Genomic DNA, 15,830 nt, shown 5'->3' on the forward strand with positions numbered 1-15,830 from the left:
GAAATGGGGAGAATGTGCAAACTCCACACAGACAGTTGCCTGAGGCAGGAAGTGAACCCGGGTCCTTGGCACTGAGAGGCAGCAGTGTTAACCACTGAAGCCACCATGCCACCTGTTACTTGCTGGATCAGTAATTTGATAGGCTTTTCCTGTTAGACTAATTAGGCAAAAAATACTATTTTGACATGAGGGAAGGGTCAATTTCCACAGACCAATATGACAGAGTCAGTTTTGATGGACAAATACACTTTAATACAATAATTCAAAATCACACAACACCAGGTTAAAATCCAGCAGGTTTATTTGGAAGCACTAGCTTTCGGCGAGTGGCTTCTTCATCATTAAATACAATATTTTGTTATACTAATAAGAGAAGTGGACCAATTTTAATAAACCATGAACCATAAATGCCTAAAAACAGCCCCTTTTTGATGGTCTCATGGGAAATGTGGTTTGTCCCAAGGACACCAAAACATAAATCCACACAAATGTTTATTTAGCGCATTACCAATGTAAGAAAACAGTTAATAACTTCTGAACTTAACAAAATTCTATATGAACAAGAGCAAAGGAGCCATTGCAACCAGATTACAATGTCAAGTTAGTTGGGCATCTTGCAATTTCTTCACAAAAAGCATAATACTGCAGATGTTGGAAATTAGAAACAAAAAAAAGATGCCAGAAATAGTCTGGAACTAGTCAGAACTAGTTGGAAAGAAACAGCAAAGAGCCAAGACATCCATTAGTCTGTTGAAACAAGTGTACACAGGGGAAAAAAATTTACTTGAAGAGGTATTAGAAATCCTGCAGAGTGTGAAAATAGATAAGTCCCCTGGGCTGGATGGGATTTATCCTAGGATCCTCTGGGAAGCCAGGGAGGAGCCTTTGGCATTGATCTTTAAATCGTCATTGTCTACAGGAATAGTGCCAGAAGATTGGAGGATAGCAAATGTGGTTCCCCTGTTCAAGAAGGGGAGTAGGGACAACCCTGGTAATTATAGACCAGTAAGCCTTACTTCAGTTGTTGGTAAAGTGTTGGAAAAGGTTATAAGAGATAGGATTTATAATCATCTAGAAAAGAATAATTTGATTAAGGATAGTCAGCACGATTTTGAGAAGGGTAGGTCGTGCCTCACAATCTTATTGAGTTCTTTGAGAAGGTGACCAAGCAGGTAGATGAGAGTAAACCGATTGATGTGGTGTATATCGATTTCAGCAAGGCGTTTGATAAGGTTCCCCACAGTGGGCTATTGTACAAAATGCGGAGGAATGGGATTGTGGGAGATATAGCAGTTTGGATCAGAAATTGGCTTGCTGAAAGAGGACAGAGGTGGTGGTTGATGGGAAATGTTCATCCTGGAGTCCAGTTACTAGTGGTGTACTGCAAGGGTCAGTGTTGGGTCCACTGCTGTTCATCATTTTTATAAACGACCTGGATGAGGGCGGAGAAGGGTGGGTTAGTAAATTTGCAGATGACACTAAAGTCGGTGGAGTTGTGGATAATAACGAAGGATATTGTAGGTTACAGAGAGACATAGATAAGCTGCAGAGCTGGGCTGAGAGGTGGCAAGCGGACAAGTGTGAGGTGATTCACTTTGGTCAGAGTAACCGGAATGCAAAGTATTGGGCTAATGGTAAGATTCTTGGCAGTGTAGATGAGCAGAGAGATCTCGGTGTCCATGTACACAGATCCTTGAAAGTTGCCACCCAGGTTGACAGGGTTGTTAAGAAGGCATACAGTGTTATAGGTAAAAACAATGCCTGCAGATGCTGGAAACCAGATTCTGGATTAGAGTGGTGCTGGAAAAGCACAGCAGTTCAGGCAGCATCCGAGGAGGAGGAAAATCGACGTTTCGGGCGAAAGCCCTTCATCGGGAATACAGGCAGAGTACCTGCAGGGTGGAGAGATAAATGAGAGGAGGGTGGGGATGGGGAGAAAGTAGCATAGAGTACAATAGGTGAAGAGCTTTTCTGCAGTCATTGTTTTTACCTAGTTGATTTTAACCCTACTATGAATCCTCTTGCAAGGACGCCTGCCTTGAAGAAGTTTTCTTCCTCTCTCTACAAGAATCTCAGGGAATCCCTCTCCCACTGTAACTCCCAGGTCATTTCCTCCGCCCTGAAGCTCTTCACCTATTGTACTCTATGCTGCAGCTGTACAAAACCCTGATGCGGCTGCACTTGGAGTATTGTGTACAGTTCTGGTCACCGCATTATAAGAAGGATGTGGAAGCTTTGGAAAGGGTGCAGAGGAGATTTACTAGGATGTTGCCTGGTCTAGAGGGAAGGTCTTACGAGGAAAGGCTGAGGGACTTGAGGCTGTTTTCGTTAGAGAGAAGAAGGTTGAGAGGTGACTTAATAGAGACATATAAGATAATCAGAGGGTTAGATAGGGTGGACAGGGAGAGCCTTTTTCCAAATATGGTGATGGCGAGCATGAGGGGGCATAGCTTTAAATTGAGGGGTGATAGATATAGGACAGATGTCAGAGGTAGTTTCTTTATTCAGAGAGTAGTAAGGGTATGGAATGCTTTCCCTACAACGGTAGTAGATTCACCAACTTTAAGTACATTTAAGTTGTCATCGGACAAGCACATGGACGTACATGGAATAGTGTAGGTTAGATGAGTTTCAGATTGGTATCACAGGTCAGCGCAACATCGAGAGCTGAAGGGCCTGTACTGCGCTGTAATGTTCTATGTTCTAACTGTATTTTCTCATATTTGTTTGTCAAATGTATATTTGCACATGAGAAAGGAATGCCAAGCACTTGTAGTTTCTGCTATTGGTATTTTAAAGTTCTAGAATTGGTTGATCCCTTTATGGCCATTGATCACAGCAGAGTTTTAAAGAAAATTATGAATGAATTATATTTTCACAACACTTCTGCATACAACCAAGTACAAGGCTTGTGGTTCTGTACATGTTTATATGAATTCAGGATGAATGGACACAGGAATGTTATGATTTGGCATGGAAGATATGGGGGGGGCTAAAGGAGGTACAGTGGATGGGCATGGCCTAACATGGAAGATAGGGGGATCTTTGGGGGTAGGTAGGAAAATGTTTTTTGGCATGTATTGCGTGAGCAGCCACTGGATGTGGGCGGGCAGTATGAGTTAGTTCAGGGGCATAGGTTAAGAAGTCTTGAAGTTATTTTTCAATGGTACCCTCTTCTAAACTCCTCTGAGGGGCTGTGGACCACAAGTTCTCAAAACATTGGTTTGACTCCAAGAAAAATGTGAGGGCTAGGATTTGGGTATTGTGCAATAGAACCAGCCAGTCGTGAGTGTTAGTAGTTGGTTCATTGCAAGCATGGTAGGACTTTGGCATATGACGGGAGACAACCAATGGTGGAGTGATTTCAAATAAAGGTACAATAAGTCTCAGGGATACAACCCACAAATTTGTGTTAAATGGAGATAACTGAGGAATATCTCAAAAAATTCAATTTGACTACAAATGTGTTTGAGGTCAAAAATGAAAAATTGATCATGTAAAAATGTGGTAAATGTCTTTATTTTTCAATTTCTTCAAATATTGTCTTGGATTAGCTTGGCAGGGCAATGAAAACTCTTGGGGGTCATATCTGGAAAACATCCAGAAATTTTCTTTATCTTCTTAGTGATTGCCTTCAGATAAGTGTGGGTCAGTACATTGTCTTAACATGTAAGTTAAACATGACCCTTGAGTATTTGTCATGAAATGAGAAAACCTGGAGACTTTATCACTTCACATAGGGAAAGAGGCAGGTGGGTAGGTCGGTGTTCATTGGACTATTCATGGTCACCAGCCTCCTCAGCTGAAACATGTACTGCAATCATGATTGCTTTATCTATTAGTTCCTTTGAGCAGTATGATGTTTTCCATCGACGCTATGTTTCTGTGGTTGTTCCTTAAAGTTATAGAGACATGGAGATGTACAGCACGGAAACAGACCATTCGGTCCAACTCGTCCATGCCGACCAGATATCCCAACTCAATCTAGTCCTATTTGCCAGTACCCGGCCCATATCCCTCCAAACCCTTCCTTTTCATATATCCAGATGCCTTTCAACCGTTGCAATTGTACCAGCCTCCACCACTTTCTCTGGCAGCTCATTCCATACACATACCACCCTCTGTGTGAAAATGTTGCCCCTTAGGTCTCTTTTATATCTTTCCCCTCTCACCCTAAACCTATGCCCTCTAGGTCTGGACTCTCGCACCCCAGGGGAAAAAACTTTGTTTGTTTAACCTATCCATGCCCCTCATGATTTTATAAATCTATATAAAGTTCAACTCTCAGCCTTTGATGCTCCAGGAAAAGCAGCCCCAGCCTGTTCAGCCTCTCCCTACAGCTCAAATCCTCCAACCCTGGCAACATCCTTGTAAATCTTTTCTGAACCCTTTCAAGTTTCACAACATCCTTCTGATAGGAAGGAGACTAGAATTGCACACAATATTTCAAAAGTGGGCTAACCAATGTCCTGTACAGCCGCGACATGATCTCCCATCTCCTGTCCTCAATACTCTGACCAATAAGACCTCTTCACTACCCTATCTACCTGCGACTCCGCTTTCAACGAACTATGAACCTGCACCCCAAGGTCTCTTTGTTCAGCAACACTCCCTCAGACCTTACCATTAAGTGTATAAGTCCTGCTAAGACTTGCTTTCCCAAAATGCAATGCCTTGCATTTATCTAAATTAAACTCCACCTGCCACTTCTCAACCCATTGGCCCATGTGATCAAGATCCCATTGTAATCTGAGGTAACTCTCTTCGCTGTCCACTACACCTCCAATTTTGGTGTCATTTGCAAACGTACTAACTGTACCTCTTATGCTCGCATCCAAATCATTTTTGTAAATGACAAAAAGTAATGGACCCAGCACCGATCCTTGTGGCACTCCACTGGTCACAGGCCTCCAGTCTGAAAAACAACCCTCCACCACCACCCTCTATCTTCTACCTTTGAGCTAGTTCTGTATCCAAATAGCAAGTTCTTGCTGTATTCCATGAGATCTAACCTTTCTAATTAGTTTCTTATGGGGAACCTTGTCAAATGCCTTGCTGTACTCCATATAGATCACGTCCACTGCTCTGCCTGGAATTTCCATGCTATCCTTTTCCAAATGAGCAAAAACAACTTCATCATTGAGTTGGTTGGTCTCATCCTGCACCATCATGTTCTTGGTATTTGTGCATTTGTCGCCTCTTTGAACCCAGAAGCAGTAGGCAATTGTAGCTTCCATCACTGTCTTCCATGCCTTCTTCATGAGCAGTTGGGTTGCACCTTTTTGATGGCCTTGGTCACCTGAAAGATCAGCTGCCTACAGCAGTAGAGCAAGCCTTTTTGTCTTCACTTCACTTTATCTCCAATCAATGGCTCTATTAATCTCCTCTCAGGCTGAGCCAGAATGTCTGAACATTCTGTCAGAGTGATCTTGATGTCAAATGATGCTTGACTGGTTTTCTTTTCACTTTGGTGGGCAAAATTCCCATTAGGCTGCATGGCCACAAGGAAAGTCCACACATGCTGATCGACATGCAGGTGATGGAAGACACTACCACACATGGACCTGCATAGCACCCAAAAAAACTAGAGGGCACATAGCTAATATGGCATAACTCCATTCTGAATGGTGGGTGCTGTCATCAGAAAAACATGCTTGAATTTGGCTAATCTGAAGTTACCAGTTTGAATCATCAGTCCTGGCCATCATTCTATTGGATTTATTATAATTCTGGTAGGAATGACAACTTCTCCCAACTACCATTCCAGCTTATCTGAATTTGATTGTCAATTTACAGTAAAATCACGAATGCTCAAGCATCAGTTTTGGAGGCTTACAGCACTGAAGAAAATGACAGAGAAACAAGGTGGCGAGGCATGTTCTAACAAGGAGGAACATCTTAACATTAAGATTTTTGATGAATCAGGAGCCAGTGTAAATAAATGAGCACACAATGGTGGTGGATGGGCAGGTGGTTCATTGGTGAACAAGATTGTGTGCAAATTACAACACAGGCATTTCAGGCAATCTTAAATTCAAAGAGGGTTGCATGTGAGAAGCTGCCTAGATATATATTGGAATAGGTGAAAGTGAGGACTGCAGATGCTGGAGATTAGAGTCCAGAATGTGGTGCTAGAAAAGCACAGCAGGTCAGGCAGCCTTCCCTGAAACATCGATTTTCCTGCTCCTCGGATGCTGCCTGACCTGCTGTGCTTTTCCAGCCCCACACACTTGATACATTAGAATAGACTCATTTCTAACTCCCTTCTATCACTCAACCCCATCTGTATCTCTTCAATATCTTCAATATCGTGATCTTTCCATATAGAAATTCTCTTATCCTCTAAACCTATATTAACTCTCTCCCCTTTCCCTCAACCTCTTCGATACCATCTTGCCTCTCTTCTCTACCAATTCAGTTGCTTTGTTTTTCACCAGCCATTTTGCTAAGGTCATGCTGGCACTTTTTCACCAGCTCCATCACAGTTTTTCACTCTTTTTAGTCAAGTGTAGCATTTCCTTCCTCATAACCGGGGGCAGCCAAACATTTCATCTTCCCCCAATTCCATTTTTAAAAATTCTCTGAATGTCTCTTTTCTTTCCAAACATCATCCCCATCTCTTCCATTCGTATTCAACCGCTCACACTGCATTCCATTGTCTCCTCTTTTACTGCCACTTATTTACCCCACCTTCGCCTCCTGTCTAATAAAGGTCATGATTGAGAAAGTCTATAGTCTTAAAACTTGTCCTTAAACATTTAGACTAAAATGTAATGTTGAATTATGGAACACCTTTGCTGAACACTAGAAAATAGACAGGCAGGTAGGCTCAGAAAAAGGGGGGAACCCAAGTTATGCAGAAGATAAAAACACTGGTCGTACTCCTGCTCTCCATTCGTTAATACACTTGAACAACTGAACATTTGATAATACTCACTGTTTACAAGGTTCAGCTCTCGCTCTGAGTGGACTCATCATTCACTCACTGAAGTGCACTTTTGGAACTCCTTTTAGCGTTCATTGCATATGCAAAAACAAAGCCTACCCATATTTATCCAATGATTGGTATGGACATTGTGCACTCGTACACATCTTACCACTTTTCACCCTTCACCACGAATTACCTTAAGTAGGTGATGAATGGAACGCCCACCAACATGTGAATCAGTACGGAGCAAAGGGTTGAGGAAAAACAAAACAGGACTTATATAACATCTTCCATCAACACATTTGTGGTGTGGTCTAGATTGCTGGGAGACCTTATTCCTGCCTGGGGTGTTGAGATGGCGCTAGATCAGATAACTGACCTTGCGTAAGACATAGAAAAACTTGCCAACTTGACTGCCCATGCTCTCAAGCTGGTGAACAAAGAGTTACAGGAGACCTGGATGATGATGCTTCAGAATCGGCTCGTGCTAGATTTCCTCCTTACCAAAGAAGGAGGCGCTCATTCAGTCATTGGCCCGCAATGTTGCACCTACATTAATGATTTCTCAAAAGACATTTTGGATGACACAGATGTTATCAACAAAACGGGTCAAGACGCAGGGAAGATACCTGCCCTATCGTCGTCCAATTCATGTGGATGGAGCTTTACTTGCTGGCTATGGTCGCTGTGTGGATGGACCATATGGGACATACTGATAGTCTTTGGTCTCATCCGAGGAATATACATTATTGTCCACTTATACGTGAAATGGACCATACGTTGCTTTTTGCCGAAGTCATAGAGGAATCTGGTTAATCGACCCTTGTCTACCCCTGTACCTCCATGCCTGAACGTCCATGCTGAAATTCAGTATCTTTCAGACTCTGAGAGAAGATGACTCACCAGAGGAGGCACTTGACTTATTGAGAATACAAATTGATTGAATTGACTAATTGTATTTATATAAGCCAAGTAGTTGTCATGAAATGACAAAAGGAGGGAATGAGAAAGTCTATAGCCTTAAAATATGTCCTTAAACATTTAGACTAAAATGTAATGTTGAATTATAGAACACATTTGCTGCACACTAAAAAATAGACAGGCAGGGAGGCTCAGAAAAAAGGGGAACCCAAGTTATGTAGAAGATAAAAACATCTCTGTGGAAGCTGGAGAAGTGATTGCTGGGCCTCTTGCTGAGATATCTGTATCATCGATAGTCACAGGTGAGGTGCCGGAAGACTGGAGGTTGGCAAATGTGGTGCCACTGTTTAAGAAGGGCGGTAAAGACAAGCCGGGGAACTATAGACCGGTGAGCCTGACCTCAGTGGTGGGCAAGTTGTTGGAGGGAATCCTGAGGGACAGGATGTACATGTATTTGGAAAGGCAAGGACTGATTATGGATAGTCAACATGGCTTTGTGCATGGTAAATCATGTCTGACAAACTTGATTGAGTTTTTTGAAGAGGTAACAAAGAAGATTGATGAGGGCAGAGTAGTAGATGTGATCTATATGGACTTCAGTAAGGCGTTCAACGAGGTTCCCCATGGGAGACTGATTAGCAAGGTTAGATCTCATGGAATAAAGGGAGAACTAGCCATTTGGATACAGAACTGGCTCAAAGGTAGAAGACAGAGGGTGGTGGTGGTGGAGGGTTGTTTTTCAGACTGGGCGCCTGTGACCAGTGGAGTACCACAAGTATCGGTGCTGGGTCCTCTACTTTTTGTCATTTCCATAAATGATTTGGATGCGAGCATAATAGGTACAGTTAGTAAGTTTGCAGATGACACCAAAATTGGAGGTGTAGTGGACAGTGAAGAGAGTTACCTCAGATTACAACAGGATCTGGACCAGTTGGGCCAATGGGCTGAGAAGTGGCAGATGGAGTTTAATTCAGATAAATGCGAGGTGCTGCATTTTGGGAAAGCAAATCTTAGCAGGACTTATACACTTAATGGTAAGGTCCTAGCGAGTGTTGCTGATCAAAGAGACCTGGGAGTGCAGGTTCATAGCTCCTTGAAAGTAGAGTCGCAGGTAGATAGGATAGTGAAGAAGGCATTTGGTATGCTTTCCTTTATTGGTCAGAGTATTGAGTACAGGGGTTGGGAGGTCATGTTGCGGCTCTACAGGACATTGGTTAGCCCACTGTTGGAATATTGCATGTAATTCTGGTCTCCTTCTTATCGGAAAGATGTTGTGAAATTTGAAAGGGTTCAGAAAAGATTTACAAGGATGTTGCCAGGGTTGGAGCATTTGTGCGATATGGAGAGGCTGAACAGGCTGGAGCGGTTTTCCCTGGAGCATTGGAGATTGAGGGGTGACCTTATAGAGGTTTAAAAAATTATGAGGGGTATGGATAGGATAAATAGACAAAGTCTTTTTCCTGGAATTGGGGAGTCCAGAACGAGAGGGCATAGGTTTAGGGTGAGAAGGGAAAGATATGAAAGAGACCTAAGAGGCAACTTTTTCATGCAGAGGGTGGTACGCGTATGGAATGAGCTGCCAGAGGAAGTGGTGGAGGCTGGTACAATTGCAACATTTAAGAGGAATTTGCATGGATATATGAATAGGAAGAGTTTGGAGGGATATGGGCCGGATGCTAGCAGGTGGGACTAGATTGGGTTGGGATATCTGGTCGGCATGGACAGGTTGGACCGAAGGGTCTGTGTCCATGCTGTGCATCTCTATGACTCTATCTGTGCTCACCAAGTGATAACAGGATGCTCTAAGGCAATTAAGAACATTTGCCTTAACATCAGTGAATCTGTGTAAACAGGACACTGAGTAATAACATTCACGGCTGTTCCCTTGTGAAATGAATGTCAGAGTTTGATTCTGACCTCAAAACAAAACTCGGTACTATCAAAAGCCGTGTAATTGACGGTCAGGTCCTATCAATTATAATGGATTCTTATCACCCCTTGTAAGCTAGGCTGAAACAGAGGAAAACATATCTTTGCTTTTACAAGTCCTTAACTTGAGAGTTCAAAAGGAACTAGAGAGAGAGAGAGAGAGAGATAGAGAGATCATTTTAGTAACTGGGGCTGCCAGCAGAAAATTAACTCTTTATGTTTACCTGCTATGGATTGAACTTAATTACATTTTTGAGATTTTATGATGATTTTGAGTAGCTATTACTAGTTATGAAATGCAAACTCTGTAAAAGGTAATATTAATGAAGCTTTAATTTACTTGCTGATCTTGCAGACCATCCTATAGACTGCCCCACTATCAATTCTAACTAGTCAGATCTTATGTCTTATTTGAATTTGAATCACAACCCCGAAAAGAAAGCATGTTTAATTCACAACTAATGAATCAGTTTAAATACAACCTTATAGTAACATCTCAGCCTCAGGCACAGATGATTCTGTGCTTAAGAGTAAAAGCAGGAGTCTGACCGAGCTTAAAAAGTATTCTAAACCTAACATTGAAGAGATTCTGGCACAATGTGTCTGGAAGTCATTTTATGTTCAAAACTTTTGTTATCCTTGCTAAGAAGCCATTTTGTAAAAGATTGTATCTGACATGTGAGATGTGCAAGGTTACCTTATGAACTCTCCAATTAGCTCAGACTGGTACCTCGTTATGATACTAACTTATCTCAACAGGCGCCTAACAGCTGGATTTGTTTATCCCACCTGATGAATGGCTTAGGGCCTGTAGGAGTGATTAGTCGAGCGTACACAGACCCGTCAATTAACTTCCCTTCCTTACGAATTGTTGTCTTTCACTGTTGTCTGCCTAATTAAGAACATGCAATGTTTTTGTAAACTTTTTGTATAAAGGAAGACACTTTGTGTCAGTACATCGGAGTAGCCTGCTGGGCTCTTGAAGAGCTGGTGCCCTACTCTTTTGGGTTATTAGAACCTACTTAGTTGAGCTTATAGGTATCAGTGTTATGTTGTAATAGTAATGCTATTGGTAAATAAAGGGGATGACTAAAATTAAACTAAACTGTCTGTAAGAGTCTTCTATTCCAAACTGTCAATGAGAATGATCTCCGGGATGAACAAAGAGAGGCTTACAGGTTGAGTCCATAAGGGATTCCTTGGGTCATCTCAAATCTGTACTTCAACATAATCTGTCACAACTGTGCTTCCAGCACTAATGGCTCATACACGTTGTAGATGAAGGGTTGGTTTACTCACAATATTGTTCCCACCTCCATCTGTCAGCTTCTCACTAATCTAGTCATTAGATATGGGTTTTGTTATGGAGGCTGGGCTAGCATTTGTTACCCTGGAATTATTTATCCTGGAACTTGCTCAGGCCATTTCAGAAGGCAGTTTAAGAGTCAAACAAATTACTTTGGGTCAGGAGTCACATACATAGGAAGGATATCAGATTTTCTTCCCTAAAAGGCATTAGTGAACCAGTTGGTGGTAATTTAATGGGCATCACAATTGAGACCGACTTTATATTGCAGGTTTTTTGAATAGCAATGATGGAATTTGAACTTGTGTCTGGAGAACGAGCCTGGGACTCCTGGATTAGTCCAATGATATTGCTGCTATGCCACCAAACCCTCTCCCCACCATCCAAAAGAAGTAATTACTGTAAAATTAATCAAGGCGTGGGAACCAATCGATTTAATACTAATTCCATGTCTGAGGCTTCAAAGTAAAGCCTAACCTTTTTTTTTAAGTGGAAAGCTGTGAATGGAACACAGTTCTCTGTGAGAACATCTTTTTTATTACAGCATAATGACAGACTCATTGTAGCTCAGTTCTCTTTAAACTTCTGCCAAGTATTTCCTGAAATGTGGCAAACAATCCTTGGAAACTAAATAAAAGAATCCAGTTTCCAGAATTGATATCCCTCACAAAAACAGATGCGCTAATGAACTCAGCTAGTTAGTGTAACCCTGTAGACATCCCACAGAGGTTTTAGTAATTAGATTGCTCTCATCAAATTAGACACATAATGAATCACAAATGTTCCATCAAAGCAGCCCAATTAATATACTGTTGTCCAGTGATATTTATACTCTGGCTTAAAACATTTGTCTCCACATCACATTTCAACTCTGGCCAAGTCATTGCTTCACAGACATGACACATCTGGAGAGACTACCTCACTAATTTCAGTACTTGACATCTCTGGATTTAGAATATTTATTCGGATATGCTCCAATGAGGTGAAAGAGATGCACTTGACATAAAAGCAACATATGACCAAGTGTTGCATCAAGAAGCCATCGTGAATCCAAGAATGGTTGAAGAGACTATGTGAGTGTCGTTCATTGCTGTCTCTGAGTCATCACCAATGAACACAATAAATACAGTCTGTACTGTTACTGCAATCTACTTGTTTTTAAACCATTCTGACAGTTTAATACTACAGCATAAAACTGTGTCAGGGTACAAACAAATCTGCCTCAGACTCATTACTGAGACTTTGGTATTACTCACACTAATGAGGGAGAGCTGGCTGGGCTTCAGTCAAGCAGCTAGGTCTGTCCTTCTTCTCTGAACTCTGTGCTCAAGATCCTGCTTCTGCAATAGTTATTCCTAAGTTACATGGCCGATGTATTCAAAATACTTATTTTTATGTGTTTTCTCTTTCAAAGTTCCATAAATTTTGATTCCTACCCAAAGACCCTTGTGACTCTAAGACCATCCATCCAAGGGTTGTATAGAAAAGATACATCTGTCTCACTGTCCTGCCTTCTTTCTTTAATTTAGAAGTCTAGATAACCACAAAGGTCAAGCAGCCTTAGGCAGCCCCAAAACACCAAATTCCTGCTTAATGAGCAATGCTTGGCTCTGTTGTTCACAGCAATTGTTCCTCTGAAGTTGGCCACTTTTTCCCATCAACATTGTAGATTCTTAGCGGTTCACGATTCTGGTACAGTGTAGGAATTAAATGCAACAATACAGTTACATTTCACCCTTTTTATCCCATCAGCGTCCACATATGTATTCACCATTGCTGGTCTGACCCATTCCTTTCATGAGTCAATGCTTACATAGTTTACATACACAGTATTAATCATTACATTTTATAACATCTGCACTCAACTCCATACATTGTCACAGTAATTTAACTGACGCTTGGTCTGTGTTAACCATATAACCATCCTGTTATATTCAATCCCACATACAGATGGTGAGGATATTCCATACTCACTCCACTCACATTCTATATGAGGATATCTCAAACCCAGATCGTAACATTGTGTACAAGAATATCTCACTCCCAGTCCATATAAACTTGGTATGAATATTTCTCACACCAAGAACATATGCACGCTATGTAAAGATATCTCACACCCAGTCTAAAGACACAATATGAAGCTTTCTTACTCCTAGTCCTATAGACACTCTGTATGAGGCTATCTCACACCCAGTCCATATACTCATTGTATGAGGATATCTCACACCCAGTCCATATACTCATTGTATGAGGATATCTCATACCCAGTCCATATACTCATTGTATGAGGATATCTCATACCCAGTCCATATACTCATTATATGAGGATATCTCACACCCAGTCCATATGCTGTTTGAAGATATCATTCAAGATGGCGTCAGAATAACAGGGCTGAGCCCAGGTCTTGTCCACTTGTGCCTGCATTTTTTTAAATGTTGCTTTGTTTTTAACTTCTGCTCTTTTTCTTTACTTTTCTCTTTGTTTTCTTTTTCTTTAAAGACATTTGCAGTGATTCAGTGGCATTTGCACTGCAGTGAGACTGGGATGTGCATGGATTGGTAGCCTCCCGGCAGTTGGAGATGGTGGCGGGATGGGAGACAGTGGCTTCCCGAGTGGCAGAACAACATTGGCAGCGATAGGGGACCTTTTGTGTAATGACGACAGCCTCCAGGCTAGTCCTGGTTGCCTGCATAGTGGATGAGTTTTCCAAACACCTTCATGGAGATAAGTCTTTAGACTTTCCGATCTGGATGTTTTCTTACTTTATGGCTCTTTTTCAAATAAAAATTGTGTTGTTTTTAAATTCTGGTTTTGTAACTAAGATGATGCTGAAGATTGGCAATGTGTCTGCTCTTTTCACTGTACTACTGTATTCCTATACTTGAGTACACATGACAATAACATTTAATTTTAATCTCACACCCTGTACTATATATACTTGATGAGGATATTTCAAAGCTAGTGCACATACACAATTTGGATGAGGATATCTGACACCCAGTCCACATACAATAGACTACAGGTGCAGGAGTAGGCCATTCGGCCCTTCGAGCCAGCACCACCATTCATTATGATCATGGTTGATCATCCACAATCAGTATCCTGCCTTATCCCCATAATCCTGGATCCCACTATCTCTAAGAGCTCTATCCATCTCTTTCTTGATGTACATACATTCTGGATGTAAGACCATAAGACATAGGAGTGGAAATTAGGCCATTCAGCCCATTGAGTCTGCTCTACCATTCAATCATGGCTGTAAAAGTTTCTCAACCTCATTCTCCCACTTTCTCTCTGTAACAGTTGATCCCCTTGACAATCAAGAACCTATTTATCTCTCTTTTAAATAGACTCAATGACCTGACTTCCATAGCCTTCTATGCCAATGAATTCCACAGAATCACCGCTCTCTGTCCAAAGAAGTTTCTCCTTATCTCTGTTCTGACAGATCTTCCTTTTACTCTGAGGCTGTGTCCTCGGATGCTAGTCTCTCCTGCCAAGGAAACATGGATGAGGATCTCTCACAGTCACTGCATACACACTTTGTGACAAGATTTCACACCCAATCCATATACACAATGCATAATGATCTCTCACACCCAATGCCTATAAACTGCGTGGATATATTTCTCACCCAGAACATACATGCTCTACAAGAGGATATATCACACCCAAGGAATGTACTCACTCTGTATGGGGATATCTTACACTCGGAGCTGAAAAATGTGTTGCTGGAAAAGCGCTGCAGGTCAGGCAGTATCTAAGGAACAGGAGAATCTTCAGGAATCTCACATTCAGTCCATATACATTCTGTATGAAGATATCTCCCACCCAGTGCATGTACACACTCTGGATGAGAACATCTCATTCCCAATGGTGTGCACACTCTGGATGAGAATATCTCACACCCAGTTCATACACACATTTTGTAAGGAAATCTCACACCCTGTCCATATTCACACTTTATAAGGATATCTCACACCCAGGCCACGTACACAGTGTATGAAGATATCATACACCCGAACCTTGCAGATATTTTATGGGGATGTTTGACATCCAGTCCAGAAACACATTTTATAGGAGTGTCTGATATCCAGTCTGTATACACCCTTTATGAAGATATCTCACACCCAGTCCATATACACCCTATATGGTGAAATCTCACACTCAGTCCATATATATCCTACATGGTGAAATCTCACACCCAGTCCATATACATCCTACATGGTGAAATCTCACACCCAGTCCATATATATCCTATATGGTGAAATCTCACACCCAGTCCATATACACCCTATATGGTGAAATCTCACACCCAGTCTGTATACACCCTTTATGAAGATATCTCACACCCAGTCCATATACATCCTATATGGTGAAATCTCACACCCAGTCCATATACATCCTAAATGGTGAAATCTCACACCCAGTCCATATATATCCTATATGGTGATATCTCACACCCAGTCCATATACATCCTAAATGGTGAAATCTCACACCCAGTCCATATACACCCTATATGGTGATATCTCACACCCAGTCCATATACATCCTATATGGTGAAATCTCACACCCAGTCCATATACACCCTATATGGTGATATCTCACACCCAGTCCATATACATCCTATATGGTGAAATCTCACCAGTCCACATACATCGTGTATTTGAATGTGTGCGCAACATACACCCCCTACCGTTCGCTCCCTGAACTGCTGCCTGCCGCCTGGGATGCCATTTGACCC

Source organism: Chiloscyllium punctatum, chromosome 26 (genome assembly GCF_047496795.1).
Source record: "Chiloscyllium punctatum isolate Juve2018m chromosome 26, sChiPun1.3, whole genome shotgun sequence".
NCBI classification, from domain to species: Eukaryota; Metazoa; Chordata; class Chondrichthyes; order Orectolobiformes; family Hemiscylliidae; genus Chiloscyllium; species Chiloscyllium punctatum.